Below are 17241 nucleotides of genomic sequence, written 5' to 3'. Positions count from 1 at the left end.
TCGTATATATACAGACAGACGGACGGACAGACAGACAGAAGGACATGGCTAAATGAACTCAGCTCAACATACTGATCATTTATATATACTTTATAGAGTCTCCGACGCTTCCTTCTGGGTGTTACAAACTTCGTGGCAAACTAAATATACCCTGTACAGGGTATAAATACATGAGAATGGTTTATTCACGCGAAGTTTACGATTAGGCTGAGTATATTAAAACTGGATAAAATCAGTCAGTGTGTTCACTTAGACTCGACATACCTTTTCAATGTTATTTATTCTGATTATCCTTAAAGATTATAAATTGGTCATAAGTAGAATGTTCTGATTTAATCAAGTATATCTCTTATTTAAAATGGTATGGATTGGTACCAAAAATATTTAAAATCGGCTCACATTTGTCCTCTGATATCACTGTATTTGTAAATATTAATTGCAGCACTATCATCTTTACTATCGAGCTACATATAAAAATTATCAGCAGTCGCTGCATAACATAAATAAAAGAATTCAGTATAGTTAGTATTAGAGTACTCGGACTATGTAGAAAATGTATGAATGATATACATATGTGGAAATTTCGTGAATACTGTAGAACGATTTCATTCAATACTGGTATAAAATTATGTTCAAGGATGTATTTTAAGATATTATATATACAGGGTTACCCACTCGAAGTGTTACCAAATTCAAACTGCTATAACTACCACACTATTAATGACAGCGCGCTTAAATTTACACCAATAACAAATCATTCCATTGTTTACAAGCGTACAAAAACATTTTAGTCTGTGTCGTGTGAAAAAAAAGTTATACGTGATGGAATTTAAACGTAATAGTGTGATTGCTTTATATTTGGCTGGAAAATCACAAGCAGCAATTGTTCGTCAGCTAAAACATCTCGAAGTGAACAAAATGTTTGTGTATCGCACTATAAATCGTTACAATGGTACTGGCAGCATCGCAAAACGCCATGGAGGTGGTCATAAGAAAACAGCAACATCACCTGAGATGATTCGAAAAGTGAAGGCTCGACTTGAACGAAATCCACGTCGAAGTGGCAATCAAATGGCTAAAGAGCTGAAGATTTCGCAAAGTTCAATGCAACGACTGTTGAAAAATGAGCTAAAGGTCAAGCCTTACAAGTTCCAAAAAGGACACAATCTTACACCGCAGCAAAAAAAAGTTAGACTCGAAAGAGCGAAGGAGTTGTTACACTTGCACGAACGTGGCGAATTTCCGAACATTGTGTTTTCTGATGAGAAGAATTTCCCTATTGAGCAATTCATAAACTCTCAAAAAGACCGTGTTTACTTGACCGAACGCACGTACGAGAATTTAAGCCTACGAATGGCCACCCGAAGTAATTTCCCATCGCAAGTGATGGTATGGGCTGCCGTGACCGCTGATGGGCGCTCTCCAGTCGTTTTCATCGAGCCTGGTGTCAAAGTAAATGCGACTTATTATCGTGAAAATATTTTGGAAGGTGCTTTAGAGCCGTGGGCACGTAAACACTTCGGCCGGAAAGAATGGACGTTCCAACAAGACTCGGCGCCGTCACATAAAGCGAGAATTAACCAAGAGTGGTTAAAAAATCATGTTCCACGCTTCATTTCGTCGACACAATGGCTTTCGAATTCACCAGACGCAAATCCGATGGACTTTTCCATCTGGTCCATTTTAGAGAGCAAGGTGCGGACTAAAAAAATACACCAGTATGGATGCGCTCAAGAAAGCGATTGTACGTGAATGGGCCAAAATACCACAAGCTCACATTCGTGCAGCATGCAACTCGTTTTTTTGACCGTTTGAGGGCCATAGTCAAGGCAAAAGGTGGCCATATCGAGCTAAAGTGAATGGATTCTAAATTTTTGATTATTTTCATACATTTTTGTCATTGAAATCAATAAAAATATTATCAAACTAAAAAATTATAGTCGTTTGAATAGGTAACACTTCGAGTGGGTAGAATATCTTACAAATTGAATATGGTAAAAAATCAATTCGTGATTAGAAAAATAATATTTTATCTCTATGGTAGATTTTGAAAAATAAAATTCAATTGAATATAAATTTTAACATTGTTATCGAATTCCGACGACATTTTATTTTGTATGTCGTTTAAAATAGCCAGAAAGGCGAAAGGCTTGAGTAACATACATCCTTACTTGACGCCAAACCGCTTTATGCGCTAGAAAACTGTCTATTTTTTATAATCTTGCAACATTTATCGTCTAAAACTAATTGATATAAAAATAGGGTTATATATAGATATATAAGTGATCAGGATCACGAAAAGAGTTGGAATCCGGGTAAATGTCCGTATGTCCGTGCAAGCTGTAACCTTAGATAAATATTAAGATATGTTTTATTTCAATAAACAAAAAAATAAATTGCCACGAACAAATAAAATATTATATAAAACTGTTATTTGACTCTTTGAAAATAGGCGTGGCTCAAAGATATTTGATGTATAAATGTACCTCCCAAACCATTGAAGCTAGTAGTATAACCAAAATTTTCACAGTGTAAAAAAGATGAAATCACATGACAACCCCACTCAAAAATTCGACAAACCAATAAACAAATGCGTCAAATACATACAATTTTACACTCGAGAGAGAGCTTCATAGAATACGTGTCTGGGTGTTCGGGTTCGTTGTTCTTATGTGCACCCCCTCATGACTTCGAGCGTCCCGATTTTACGACAGGCGACTGAACGCGCGTAGGTTTATGGTATGTTAAAATCTAAATATGAGAATAAGATGTTTTCGCGGAGTAAAACGTAACCTGTTTGGTAATCCAGGATAATACCTACGTCTATACGAAACTCCACGCTCCAGCCGTTTAGTGGTGAAAAAGTAACAAACATACACACATATTCACTTTTATAATAGTTGTGTGATTGTTGAAATTCAGAGAAATGCTTATCTAAATATCTATTAAATATGTATCTATTAGAAAGTATTTTAATGCAATAAAGAAAGCATCATTTTTCACAATTTAAGCAATAGTTTTAGTTCATTTATTTATTTTTGCTCATTTATGAATTAAGATTTGCCATAGGTTCTTTATATATTTTCTGGAAATTTAAAACATGATTGAAAAGTTAGTTAAATTTTTAAGTAATTAATTTTGCTAGTATATGCATTTGTGATACATTACAAAAAAGTTATACTTAAAAAAAGATGTATTACTAATTTAAACATTAGTTGCTATTAATTTAAAATAAAAAAAATTGTTCTCTACTTTCTTTTCTTATGCATCATTTTGATACAATACAAAAAAGTTATACATAAAAAGATGTATTACTAATTGAACTCATACATATAGTCCATGACTATTATAGAACAAAGTTTGCTGACATTCCTATGCTACAGCTTGAAAACCAGGTGTTGATCCCAGTGCATATAACTAACACTGTACCGAAATCTGTCAGTGTGTAAGGTATATAATTGAAATTCGAAGAGAATCGTTTCCACATAATAGTTTGTCTTTGTCACAAATGGATTGAATCGCTACTTCTCTTAGCCCATACATAATATTAATATCTTTTTCCCATATACCTAATTTAAATTGGTGGTAAATCGGTTGGCTTTATACTTATAATGGATATTGATCTCCAAGTTGCGTGAGTATCAAATATTCGGTCACAGCAGATCTTAGCCCTTGCTAAAATAATGAATGTCATGTGAAATAATCCCAAATGTCCGAAAAACTTTGTTCTATAACAGTCATGTACTATATGTATGAGTTAAAACATGATAGCTTTTTAGTACCACATTAATACATGACATAGGCTCACGTATAGTACAATTAGGCTGTTCACGGTAAGGTGGTTATCGGGTTATGTGATTATTAGATTAAAAATAACCTGTATGCTCCGTGAACATCCTATGTATGGTTATTTGCTTATTTTTACACAAACAGCTGTTCATTGTTTACAATTGTAGTTCAATGAAATTCCTACTTATAAAATGCCTAAACAAAGTTTAAAAAGCAAAATAATGGAATTTAAAATAACTTCTGCTATTCAGGAAATGGACTTTATTGGAAGGTGTGTGCTTATTAAATAAACCGAATTTTAAGGGTTCAAAAAATTCTTTGCATAAATAATAATTTTTGATAATTATTGATGATTTTTGATGCTTTTCATTGTGCTTTTAATTTGCTGATTGTAAACAAAAAACAGCTGTTAGTAGCAGATTTTCCAATAAGAAAATCTAAATGAAATGCCATTCGCTTAGTTTTATTTATTTTTTGTGCTGCCATTTAGTAAAATTCCACCGACTTTCTAACACTGGAAATAAGCAAACAACCACATAATCTGTAAACAAGGGCCTAGGTTGGTCAAAGTTGGTTATTTTGTCATACCGCATTTTGTTGTTGTTTACTTAATCACATAACCCGATAACCACCTTATCGTGAACAGCCTAAATGTATGTAGATTCAACTCGTAGTGTTGTTTCGTTATTAACTCAAACTCTTACATTCAAACTTTTTACTATTTATTATAACAGAATGAGAGTTTGAAATGTTTAACTCTACCAGTAAAGAATTTTGCTTGTCTTAAATTTAATCCAAAAGAATTTAGGTCCATCACTGCTTTATTACCAACTATTTTCGCATAAGAAAAGAACGTAGAGAGCAATTTATTTGATTTTCAATTAATAGGAAGTAAGGTTTAAATTAGTAATACATCGTTCAATGTGTATCTGTTTTGTATTGTATCAAATTCATGCATATGAAGAGAATGTAGATTTATTAAATAAACCAATGTTTAAATTAGTAATACATATTTTTATGTATTGTATCACACACATTATTACCAGGTAAAGTATCTCTCTGAATTTCAATAATCACACCACTATTATAAAATTTTTTATCTTCTATTTATCGACATTTAAACATACAGTACACTCTTTGCTTGTTTGTTTTTGGGGAGTTCCTCAGGTAAAAAGAAACACCTTAAAAGATTTGATTTTAAAAAATCTGTAAATAGTAAGTAGTCTAAAGTAAAAATAGGTAGTATATTTTATTTTAATAGAATTATGTTAAGAAATAATCTGGTCATAATCAAGCAGTATGTATTAGTTCTTAATTGTTATCAATTAATTAATAATTTTTTTCTTGGCTGTAATAATTAAAAGAACTAAAACTTAGCAACAAAATTATATTCTAATATTTTTCCTAATTAAAATATTTATATTTGCAAAAATACAAGTATATATCTTTTTTTATAACCCGAATAGTTTAAAGTGTTTTAATAAGGGATTGTGATACCCTTATGTATTTTACTAATTGGTCACCATGAGTCACTGACTCCACCAGTTTTTTTAGCACGCACATATGTATTTTATTCCATTTGGCCAAAATTGTTGCTGTCATATTACTTGAAAGATGCAAAAATTTGTCCTGAAAGAATTCCCCACAGATCCTCAATCTGATTTAAGTATGGACTTAAGGTGAGTTAGAGGCGAGAGTTAAAGAACTCCTATAACTTCTGCCGTTTGATAAAATTGCTGCCACACCATTAGTGATCTACCACCAATAACACATTTATGGCCCATGGTCATCTCTTCATTTGGTTAATAAAAATTAATTCAATTAATTCTTTTCATCACTGAACTTCTTTGTCCCAAAATTTATATTTTTCATAAAATGCAATTTCCATTTTAAGGACGTTGTTTATCCTTATTATTTGATGTACAGGTTGTTAAATCACCATTAGACCAAGTTTCGATTTTATTTGCTTGCATCTTATATGACTATTGGTTGGTAGATGGCGAATGCGCCATTATTTAGAAATAACGGTACTATGAATATGAAGCGAGCAAAAATTTGTTAAATGCTAAACCATGAATTAATTATAAAAAAATATGTAACCAAATATGTCTGCGTATTGTTAGCAAAATACAGATGGTAGATAACAACAATCTTGCGCATGTGTCCAACGATTGGTATTTAAGTGTGCCCTGCACAATCCACATACAGGGAGACCCCACAATCTGCGCCAATTACCGTGGGATAAGCCTTCTCAACATCACATATAAGGTTCTATCGAGCATATTGTGTGAAAAATTAAAGCCCACTGTCAACAAACTGATTGGATGTTATCAGTATGGCTTTAGGCTTAGAGTCAACACGCACCACCTCTTCGCCGATTACAAAGCTGCTATTGACAGCACGAAAAGGAGCTGTCTTTATGCCGCGATGCCTGAATTTGAAAGGCATGGACGATGACAATATCTGATTAGTCGACATTACGAGTTTTCGAGGGAAAGGTTCTCCGAAAGATTTATGGTCCTTTGCTCGTTGGCAACGGCGAATATGGCATTCGATGGAACGATGAGATACACGGCGACATTGACATAGTTCAAAGAATTAAAAAGCAACGGCTACGCTGGCTAGGTCTTATCGTCCTTATGAACAAAAATACTCCAGCTCTGAAAGTATTCGACGCAGCAACCACCGGTAGAAGCAGAGGAATCTCATTCCTTCTATCATTCAACTAGAATTATATAGAATTATTAGTAGTTGTAATATATAACCAACAAGTTCAATAGCTATTTCATAGACTAAAATTTATTATGCATGTCATGCAGAAGTCAGAGCTAAAGAAGCTTTTGCACAAGCTGGTGATCGCCGATAGGAAAATGCTATCTGCTTAACTTCTTAGCGTACAACAGAGACACCTGCAGAGGCAAGAAAATGCGCGAAGTATGGTCAGTTATCGGCCTATCAAACACCTGATGAAACAAATTTCTCGACGCCGAGAGCATGCTCAGCTAATGCCTAATAAGCGTGCTTCTGAGACAGTAGATGCGACAAACACTCGACGAACCGTAGCCACTCAGCGACTTACAAATCTCCGGCAAGTATTTAACACAAATTCTTGGGGATATTTGGAAAATGTGTGTCTCCATTCTGCGGTATTAAAATAGAATGAGCGGAAATGTGTTGATCTGGAGGCAAAGTAGCCATTATGGAACCATTAAAAAGATTATTTACAGGTGAACCTGTTGGATATCGGCAGTTCCTAAATCCTGTAAGCAGTGGCGTAGCTACCTAGGGGCTAGACGGGGCAGTGCCCTCGAATCCTTAACAGAAATCTCATCGAACTGAACTATTGGAAATTACTCCCATTTTCATAATAAATATGACAGGTTGCAACCCCAAATTTAATCATGAAAAATCAGTCAAAAGTTATGCCTAGGGAATTCCTCTAAATTCTTTCTGTAGATTGGCAGTGTTGTCAATTTGACGGACAGTGAAACGTACGTTTTTATTTAACACTAACGGTGATAATTTTTTTCCGGGGATTCTCCAACGACACTTGTGGCGTATCATTGTGTTTCTCTTTCCTTTCATTTTACTTTTAACGTCGCCAGTGAACAGTGAGTACCTACATACTCGAGCACAATCTAATATTGCATTGTTTAAATAAACTAGAAAACTAAAATTATGGATAAAAAGAAAAACCCTAGTAGTGCATTTAAACGCAAACAACGCCAAGAAAGAGAATATGTCAAACAAAAATTGAGGAAAATTGAAAAGTTTTTCAATCAGTCGTCTGCAAGTACATCTAGCCAAAATATTTCTATTGATAGTGATAGTGAGAAGCCTATTGAAGAAGATTCGGCAATTATCGCAGTTGATGATACCTCCGCAGCCGACCATGTGAAAGTGGATGATGATTCGATATCAAACTTACCCTAGCAAAGAGTTATTTGGCTTTGAGAGGACATCAAAAAGACCTAAGTCAGGAAGGATACCTCGGAAAATTTTCTGTCCTTTTAGAGCTTGTCGCCCGATATGGTCATATTTTGCGGCAAGTTTTGTGATACGCCCAAAGGTAAAAATAATTATTTCTAAGTTTATAATAATTAACTGTTTAATACCAGGACTTTTTTCAAATTATGTTTTCTTATGATTTTAAAATCTGACTAGATGGTCCAGTAAGGTCGATACGATATCTGCAATAAAACTTCGTTAGTTTGATATTATCTAAGAGTCTTAATAAAAATGAGCGTAGTGAAGCAGATAGTATTAAAACAAAAATGCTAAATTTCGACTTGATCAAAAATTTTAAATATAATTTTTATTTAGTCAGCTGATAGGCCCGACCTTTACCCGTTCGTTTTATTAGCCAAACCTACACCAAGTATTAATTGAAATTTATGTTGTTACTGCTCAATATTTTTATTAGCTGCCCCGCAGTGCACAAAAAAGAACTTAAGTAGCTTCGCAATTTTAAAGTATTTGTATCTTTTCATTTTTTGGGTTGAGCTTTTAATTTGTCTCAGGGCCCTTGGTTACCTAGCCATGCCACTGCGTGTAAGGTGCAACGCATGCTTTCACTAATTCGGGACCGGCAATCTTCTCGCTATGCCTGGATTTCCCCTAAGTTCACAGTGAAAGGCAAAGTGCATCACAAAATAGGATCACTCATTTAATGAACAAACCCAATTTTTATGTATTTATAGGAGACGATGACGCGGAGACTTACAGACGGAATCAAATCATTCAAGGCCTGCAGCGAGCAAAAGTTTTTAAAATACAGCAAATCCGCCCTAGGTAATATGCCAGATGATAATTGGAAGGTGATCATACAGTCAGACTGCGCGTACCTAGCGGGACGCTACCCTGGTTGCGATTGCTGACTCAACAACACCGAGAGATATCGTATTGCTGAAATACAATGCCTCTCTCGCCAGGATTGCAGACATTATGATTCCCTACAGTACCAATTGATTTACTAGAAGCGACAATAGAGATATCATTTTAAACTCTCTCAAACTAACGCAAATGAAAAAGTATAGCAAAAGCATAGCAAGCTGCGTGTCAAAAACTACTTACACATCCAAGAGGCTATTGCAAATGTCGGCTATGTCCACCCGAATGGCTTGGGTCACTTATTTAATTAATTACCGGACCTATGCCAACTAGGCACAAAATAAATAAGGAACTGATAGCCGGTCAAAAACCAACGGACCGACACGACATCGTCGCTCGAGTCTTTCGTATAAATGTACAAAAACTGGTTGCTCTCCTCATTAAAGATCAGATCTTCGATGCGCTACAGTGTTTCATGCACTCTATTCATTGGCAAACACGGTGACTGCTTATTAGTGTGGCTAAAAGAGAAATTGCGTCCCAACCAAATTGACGAAGTTGTTTCAGAGTTGCCCGACCCAACGAAAATAAAAAGTGACACCGTTGCTAAAAGCATGAACCACGGACTGTACAGCCTCTTGCATGAAGGACGGAAAGTGCACAAAAAATATCCACGCGCGCTCTTAAAAGATACGCAAATTAATAAAAATGGTTATCCATTGTATAGGCGTAGTACGTCCAAGGAAAGGAGACGAAGCATCGCGGACAGCTTGTCCTTGGACAACTGCTTTGCAATACTTTTTAGCGAAACTCTGAAACTTGCAACTTGCAAGATATTCGTGGCAATATAATCTTGGTGGGTGTTTTGCTGACAGACAGTGCTGATTATCGAGGGAGATACTGCGGCAAATGAGCTAAAAGCCTACAACAAGGCTTCGCCGTTATGGGCTAAAGTAGAGCGGTTAATGATCAGAAGCCTAGACTTTTCGCACAAACGTTTCTCGAGGGGCGAAGGCAGAATGCTGAATCTCCGAGTTTACATGAATTTTTTAACGAAGGGTGGTTATGAGAAAGAGCCATCATGGCGCCTAAGAACTAATTTGTAGAAAAACAAGACATTATTAAACTAAGTTCCAGGTCTCAATAGACACGGTAATGACAACTGAGATGCAACTACTTATATATATGAGAGTTGGTATTGATACTCAGAATCGCTATAATACCCCCAAATTTACCTTTCCAGTTTAAACTCTTACAATTTCCTTTAAAAGTGGCACAACAAATGAAAGGGCAATCTCTGAAAGTAGTATAGTGTGTAAGAATACTTATTATTTTCACTGTTAATACACAACTTATTTTCCCTAATAAACCGCGGGTAACACCGCGGGCCAGAGCTAGTAAAAACATATATGCATCTCGCCCAAAAAGATTATCTTAAATTCCGATATCAACATAATGTTGTGGAAATAAAGATATACATATAATGTTATGCACCATAATTTCAACTGTATCCATTTTCGCAGTGTAAGAGAAAGTTTTAGAAGTACAGTACTTCTTAGCTAGTTTGGTTGATTTACTTTAAAACGTCTGTGAGTTATGTACAGCTAAGTGATTAGGAATTGAATATCCGCGCAATTGTTACTTGATAGGTTTTACTTCCATAATGTAGGCGTGCCAATGTTCTGAAGTTAAAATACCCACCTTACTTGGGTGCCAAGAAATAAATATACATACATACATACTATCTTAGCGATATGTATTTAACGAGACAGGTTATATTTAGTTTGCCACGAAGTTTGTAACACCCAGAAGGATGCGTCGGAGACCCTATAAAGTATATACTTATATATATATATATCAGTATGTTGAGCTGAGTTCATTTAGCCATGTCCGTCCGTCTGTCTGTATATATACGAACTAGTCCCTCAGTTTTTAAGATATCGTTTTGAAATTTTGCTAACGTTCTCTTCAAGAAGCTGCTCATTTGTCGGACCATTATAACATATAGCAGCCATATAAACTGAACGAACGCAATCAAGTTCTTGTATAGAAAACTTTCCCATTTGACAATGTATCTTCACGAAAGTTGGCACAGGTTATTTTCTAAGATAATATAATATTTTGTACGAAGAAATTTTTCAGATCGGTTAACTATAGAATATAGCTGCCATACAAACTGAATGATCGGAATCAAGTTCTTGTATGGAAAACTTTCGCATTTGAAGTGGTATCTTCACGAAATTTGACTTGAATTACTGCTTAAGTAATATAATCTCCGAGAAAATTTTTCAGATCGGATTACTATAGCATATAGCTTCCAAATAAATTGAACACTAAGTTACTAAAAGATATGCACTTGTTAAGGGTGTATTAGCTTCGGCGCAGCCGAAGTTATCGTTTTTTCTTGTTTATATATAACTTCGTACTACAGTGATCAAATTGAAAGGTGAATTTCGTCCATTTTACTCCTTCAAAGTAATCCCTTTCGGCTGCAATACACTTATGCCAACGAATTTTTCAGTCCTCATAGCACTTGGAAAAATCCTCGTCGTGATGGCCATCAGAGCCTTCTTCGATTCAGCTTTTATATCCTCAATTGAGTCAAAACGAGTCCTCGAACTAGTCATGTGAATTTGCTGAATTGCTAGAAGCTACACGAAGGTAAATCAGGCGAATGCGGAGGTTGCGGCATGATATTAGTTGAAAATGTAGCGAAAGGATTACGAATAACCTATGCAGTATGAGATGGTGCATTATCACACTTCTTTGTTCAATAAATTCAGACATAGTAAAAATCGAAGAATTCACTTTGAATATTTTGGCGTGAAATTTAGCATAGATGTCACTAACAGTACTACCAACTTACAGAAAAAAATTTACCAATTCGAAAAGCAAGCGAAGTCTAAATTAAAAATTTACCGAATTCAAAGAACTGTTAGGTGAACAAAACTGCTAAACTCTTTAGCAACATGTTGCGGGATTATTAAAATTATACGTGAGGATTTATTATGGATAACAATTATTTTGGGCATATTTTTGATCTACTCTTTAAGTCATTGGTGTCATTACTATATTTTGTTTCCGACACATTTAAATTCGACCATATTAATGACGATAGACATAATATTAATTACACAAGCAGAAATTCAATCAGAAGGCGGAGATTATTGCATGAGGCGTTTGAAGGTTTCGAAGGGTTCAATTTTTTATTTGAAATACATATGTGTTGATTGTGAGTGACATCCTAAAATTTTAATATTCCATTTGAGTTTATTGAAAAGTTTCTCTTAAATTGATTACTAAGTTATTTCCTTTATTTGCATATTTATCACCACTTGAGAATTGCAACAATTTTCGCCTTGAAAGCCTAAGTGATAATATCGCAGCAGAGGCCTAATGGAAGATACAAATTCATATATCTATAATTGAAACATAGTATACCAGATGATTATGACTTATTATCAGTTCATCTTATTTCTAACAGCATGTTTATATATATATATAACTAAAATTGTTTACCCAAATAGCCAAAAGTTTAGGAAATCGGATAGAATCAAATTCGACCTCCAAAAAAACATACGATAAAGTTTTTACACCCTTAACACATTTAAGAATTTTAGAATAGTATTTTATTTAATATATGGTTAATATGGTAAAATAACAAGGTATAATATTATATTATTATAATATCACATTATATATGTATATTATATTATAATTATTTTTCCTAAGTTGGATGACTATCAGGGAGATCTATGCCAAGTCTCACATAAAAACAGTTATTCGTATTTAGTATACGCTTGCGTTCCTTAAGTCCATAAATTATATGAATGAAATTATTCAACAATGAAGTGCCAGTAATGTTTGTATACGGAAAATAATTTCTTGTACCGAGACGTTGAGAATGTTTGAAAAGGTCTTCGGTGACAATTATTTGTCGCGAACAAGTGTTTTTGATTGATACAAATTATTCAAAGAGGGTCGAGAACGCTCAGTGAAAACCATCTGTACAGATAATTTGGGTCTAAGAAAAATTAAAGCACGAAAGCTAAAATCACTCAAACTTTCCGAAAAACAGCGTCGCGTTAACGTATGTGAAAAAATGCTTTTCGACAACAAGGCCTTTCGAATATCGTGGCAGACATGAGCCGTAGCCGAAAAAACACATCAAAGCAGGTCAAAAATTAAGGTTATGTTCTCAGTTTTCTTCGATTTTTGTGGTGTGGTGCACTCCGAATTCCTTCCGACCGGCCAATCTGTCAACAAGGAATACTCTTTGAGTGTTATGCGTCGTTTGTGCGAAGCTATTCGATAAAAAAAAAGCCAGAATTATGGACCGAAAAGCCTTGGTTTTTGCACCACGATAATGCACCGTCGCATACTGCATAGATTGTTCGTGAGAATTGATTGATTTTTGACCTGCTTTGACGTTGTCTTTTCGGCTTCGGATCACCCTGGCCACGATATTCGGTCGATTTATCGCCTGTTTCAGTATCGTAAACATAGATCCAGGACTCGTCACAAGTAATAATAAATTTCATGACATCCTCGTAGTCGGAAAGCATTGCATCACAGACACCAAAGCTACGCTGTCTTTCGTAAAAATTGAGTGATTTTAGAACTAATCGATGAAAAATGATCCGATATTACAACGATGCCAGTAAGTATTTTATTGATGTGTTGATTATAGGTTGATGTTGCTTTCCGCCCTAGATGTGGTTCGTCGTCAACACGTTCTCGACCCTCTTTGAATCACTTGTACTAATCAAAAACACTTGCTCGGGACAAACAAATATCACCGAAAGTCTTTTCCAACATTCCAAACGTTTCAGTAATAAAAATTTGATTGAGCACACAGAATTTAATATATCTTCTTTATTGAATAATTTCACTCACCGCAAAAATCGCCGAATGCACTTTATTTACTTCAGCAACACTACCGTATACTAGACACTAATGATTATTTTGATGTGAGATTTGGCACAGATGTTACCTTACATTCCAACCTAGAAAAAAAAATATTTTGACAAATGGGTTTTCATGCGAAATTTAAATTAAAGAGTCTTACTATTTTTTGCTCACAGTAGTTAAACCGATTTGGATGTAAGGTATGGTGTATGAACAGCTATAAGGGGTTCATTTTGATATAATATTTTGAAATAGCTAAGGCCTAGCTACATTCATTTATCAAGCCCTCTAAAGGGAAAGATCTACCAGCTTTCTAAAGAAGAACGCAGCACCAAACAGGCTCACGGTTATAGACCTTCACCTTGTCTATTTTTAAATACTTTTAAGATTTTATTACTCATTAGGCTTTGATCAAGCAGATTCAGTAAAAAAGATAGTTTATCAAAAAAGAAGGGGTCATCGTAAACGAGTTGAAATCCGTATGCCCGTGCAAGCGATAAGCTAAGTGAATATTCTTGGTACCTGAAGAAGGTTCGTATGGCGAGTGGTCGTAATAGAACTACTGCCTCGCCCACAAAACGCCTATAGTCGGGAACTTATAAAGTGCATTACTAAGCACTGAATGATGATATAAAGCTATCATTTGGTACAGGGGATCACAGTAGCGAGGAACAATTGTGGACGAAAAATTGTTTAAAATTGGGCGGGGCTGCCCCTTCAGTGCTTTTATATGTACATCTTCCAAACCGTTGTCGCTAAATCAACCAGACTTGCAGAGAAGCCATTTTAGCGCTTCTTGTGAAGACAATAACCACACCTACACCCCATGTAACGGTTATATTGAATCAAAGCCATTGAACCATGTAAGTTGCGGGAGTATAAAATGTTCAATTACGCCCGAACTTCGACCCCACTTACTCTTTTATATTGTGAATATCGGTCAATATGTGATATAGAAAATATTTTAAATTAAGTTAACTTGTTTTTCATGGCAAAAAAAATATATTGCATCAATCGCAATCTTATTTTGCTGAGTATATGCAATGTGTTAATTATACTATAATATAAAGAATACTAAGTAAAGTCAAATGACGTACTCCAAATATATGGAGTTTAATGATGTAATAAATATGAATATTTCAACTTTTTCAAGTATCAGTCAATATCTACTAACTGAAATGATCTATCATTTTTACGACTTGGTACCAAAAATGAGAATAATCGGTTTTAAATTTCCCCAATATCCATATATTACAAATAATGATTTCTCTTAAAGCTTATGGAAAATAAATTATAGTTTTTGCACATTCATTATTAGTTTTCGCCACGTCATTATGTGGATAATATTTTATGAATTCTAAGTTTTTTTTGCAGAAAGTAATTGTTCTTATCCATATATTTTTAAGGATATCGTTACATTGAAAATTGTAAATTGTTTATGATGCTAATAATCGTAATTCCTTATAGAACGGAGTATGGTACTCTTTGTACCACACATTGCATTTATACTGCGAAAATTAGATCTAATGAATGCACTGTCATGCCTACATACAAGATGGTTGATAGCAATCTGCTATGTTGCTTTTTTGTTAGACTTTTTATTATTTTATGGCACCTGTTTCTTCGCTTCTCTACGCTGATGTTTAATTTTAAATTACTTTTAAAATCAAATAATACTTACTCCTAATTACGAGTAGAGTTTTGATCAAATTATAATCCACAACTAACCAATAAACTACTAATCTACTAATGCATATTTTTTATTATTTTTTTATACAATTTCCATTTTATTACTATAAACATTACTTGTTAATTTCTTCTTTATATAATTTTTATTTCGCTATTCCAAAATTATTTGTTTTTGTGGTATTTAGTTGTTTTATTTTTGTAAGAGAACGATATTTATTGATTAAGCACAAAACTAAAAAACAAGTAATAAAACATTATTGAACAATCTTTACGCTTTTCTGTAGAACAATATACATTTAATATTACACTGTGACTTTTAATTTATGTACGTAAGTATGTATTTTTATTTAAAATTCATTCAACGTAATAATGTAAGCTTAAATGTTTACTTATTAACTGTATGCACAAATATCTACATTCATAACTATATTCACACATTTGTAAAAACATTAACATTGAAACACTTTACTGAAATATATTTTTTATAAAATTGCAGTAAACTTACAAATATATCTTAAGTAACGTTTTAGGCTAGCATAATGTGAGACATTCAACCGTTGTGGTACAACCAGGTTATAGAAATTTTTACATGCAATACTTTCTTTTGCTTAAAAACGTGTTACCGGCCCGCTATCATACGACATACTGTCGACAAAGGCATACACACACATAAGAACACTTTTTCATTATCCAAAAGATTTGGGTACGAGTGTGATGGCATACATATATTTGTTATGTTTTCCTTTTCTTAGCAATTGTTCTGGTATATTTACCATGTTGATGTGAATTCTAGTCAACGAGAATGTTATACGTATACATACAAGCTAACATTAAAATAGCTTATATTATAGACATGCATTCATTGTCAGTGGCAACAGCCGCAAAAATATATAAGAAGTGATACCACTGATATTAACTTACGCATATTTATGTAAATATACACATCATCTCCAAATACTTATTTTTTATGTCAATTACCTGAACTCATAGTTTGTCCGAATACATGTCGTCTACCCAGTTGATATAAACAGGCTTATCGAAGCGCTATTTTCCACAGTACTTTTCAGTGCTGCAGTAGACGCACATTCTAAAACTCAAAATCATATCTCCGTTATTTCATAAATAAGTATAAAATAATATAAAATTTTAGTTAGACATTGAGAAATATGTACATGCATATGTATGTATATTCCTACCGTAATTTGGGCACGATTACGATTACTTTGGCGGAGGGGTAAAAAAACCGAATTTCCGTATAAATGGGGTATGTGCGGATAGGGGAGCTTCTCCAGAGAAGAAATATCCAAAAATAATATAAAATAAATTTTATTTTTTGAAATATTCACGATTAAAAGTTCAAAAATTTGCACTAATAACACATGGTATGTTTCACTAAATTTGTTCACGTTTTTCACTCACTATATTTAAATATACACTCTAAATATTAAAATAAGTTCACATTTCACTTTTATTTTGTTATATTTTACCTAAATTAATTAGTTTAAAAATCACTTAGCACACTCATCGTTGAAAAGGTTAGATTGTTTACAATTATGAGGAAAATGAGCCTTGCCACATCTTAAACAGCAAATATGTAGGATTTTTAACAATTTTTCTTTGTTTGTTTTTTCGCGTGATTCTTTTTTCTATATTAACTATAAAACAAAAATACTTTCTACACATATATATACATATGTAATATGTGATTTATGTAACTGAAGTACTTTCGCGTAGTACTACTTTCTGCGTTGGCGGCCTTCGGCAGCGCTTTAAAAAAATAACCCTGGTCGAGCGAATACCCGGGGTGACTGAAGTACATTCGCGTAGTACTCCTTTCTGCGTTGACGGCCTTCGCCCGCGCTTTAAAAAAATAACCCTGATCGAGCGAGTACTCGGGGTGAGAGAAGTACTTTCGCGTAGTACTCGTTTGGTTATATTTTTTGGTTATCTTGCACGGATATTGAAACAAAATTTGAGTTTTCGTTATAAAATGGTTAAATTTTGGCTATTATATCTGTCAGCGCT

At 34.1% G+C, this 17241-nt stretch overlaps 1 protein-coding gene across 7 annotated transcripts in view; it reads right to left on the bottom strand.

Moving 5' to 3' along the window:
* Positions 1-16505, bottom strand: part of LOC120781558 (protein abrupt-like) — a 259465-nt gene extending 242960 nt beyond the window's left edge. For 2 of the 7 annotated variants that reach the window (XR_005706092.1, XM_040113796.1), the window contains exon 1: positions 15722-15878. The gene's annotated coding sequence lies outside the window, so the exon portion shown is untranslated. Of the gene's footprint in view, positions 1-15721; positions 15879-16194; positions 16382-16412 lie in introns of those variants that run through there. The other 5 variants (XM_040113791.1, XM_040113795.1, XM_040113793.1 and 2 more) reach the window with 4 other exon arrangements.
* Between the last annotated feature and the right edge of the window lie 736 nt (positions 16506-17241).

This window comes from Bactrocera tryoni, unplaced genomic scaffold, assembly GCF_016617805.1.
Source record: "Bactrocera tryoni isolate S06 unplaced genomic scaffold, CSIRO_BtryS06_freeze2 scaffold_7, whole genome shotgun sequence".
Classification (NCBI taxonomy): Eukaryota; Metazoa; Arthropoda; class Insecta; order Diptera; family Tephritidae; genus Bactrocera; species Bactrocera tryoni.
The sequence above is the reverse complement of the archived record's forward strand: the minus strand, read 5'-3'. Positions and strand labels throughout refer to the sequence as shown.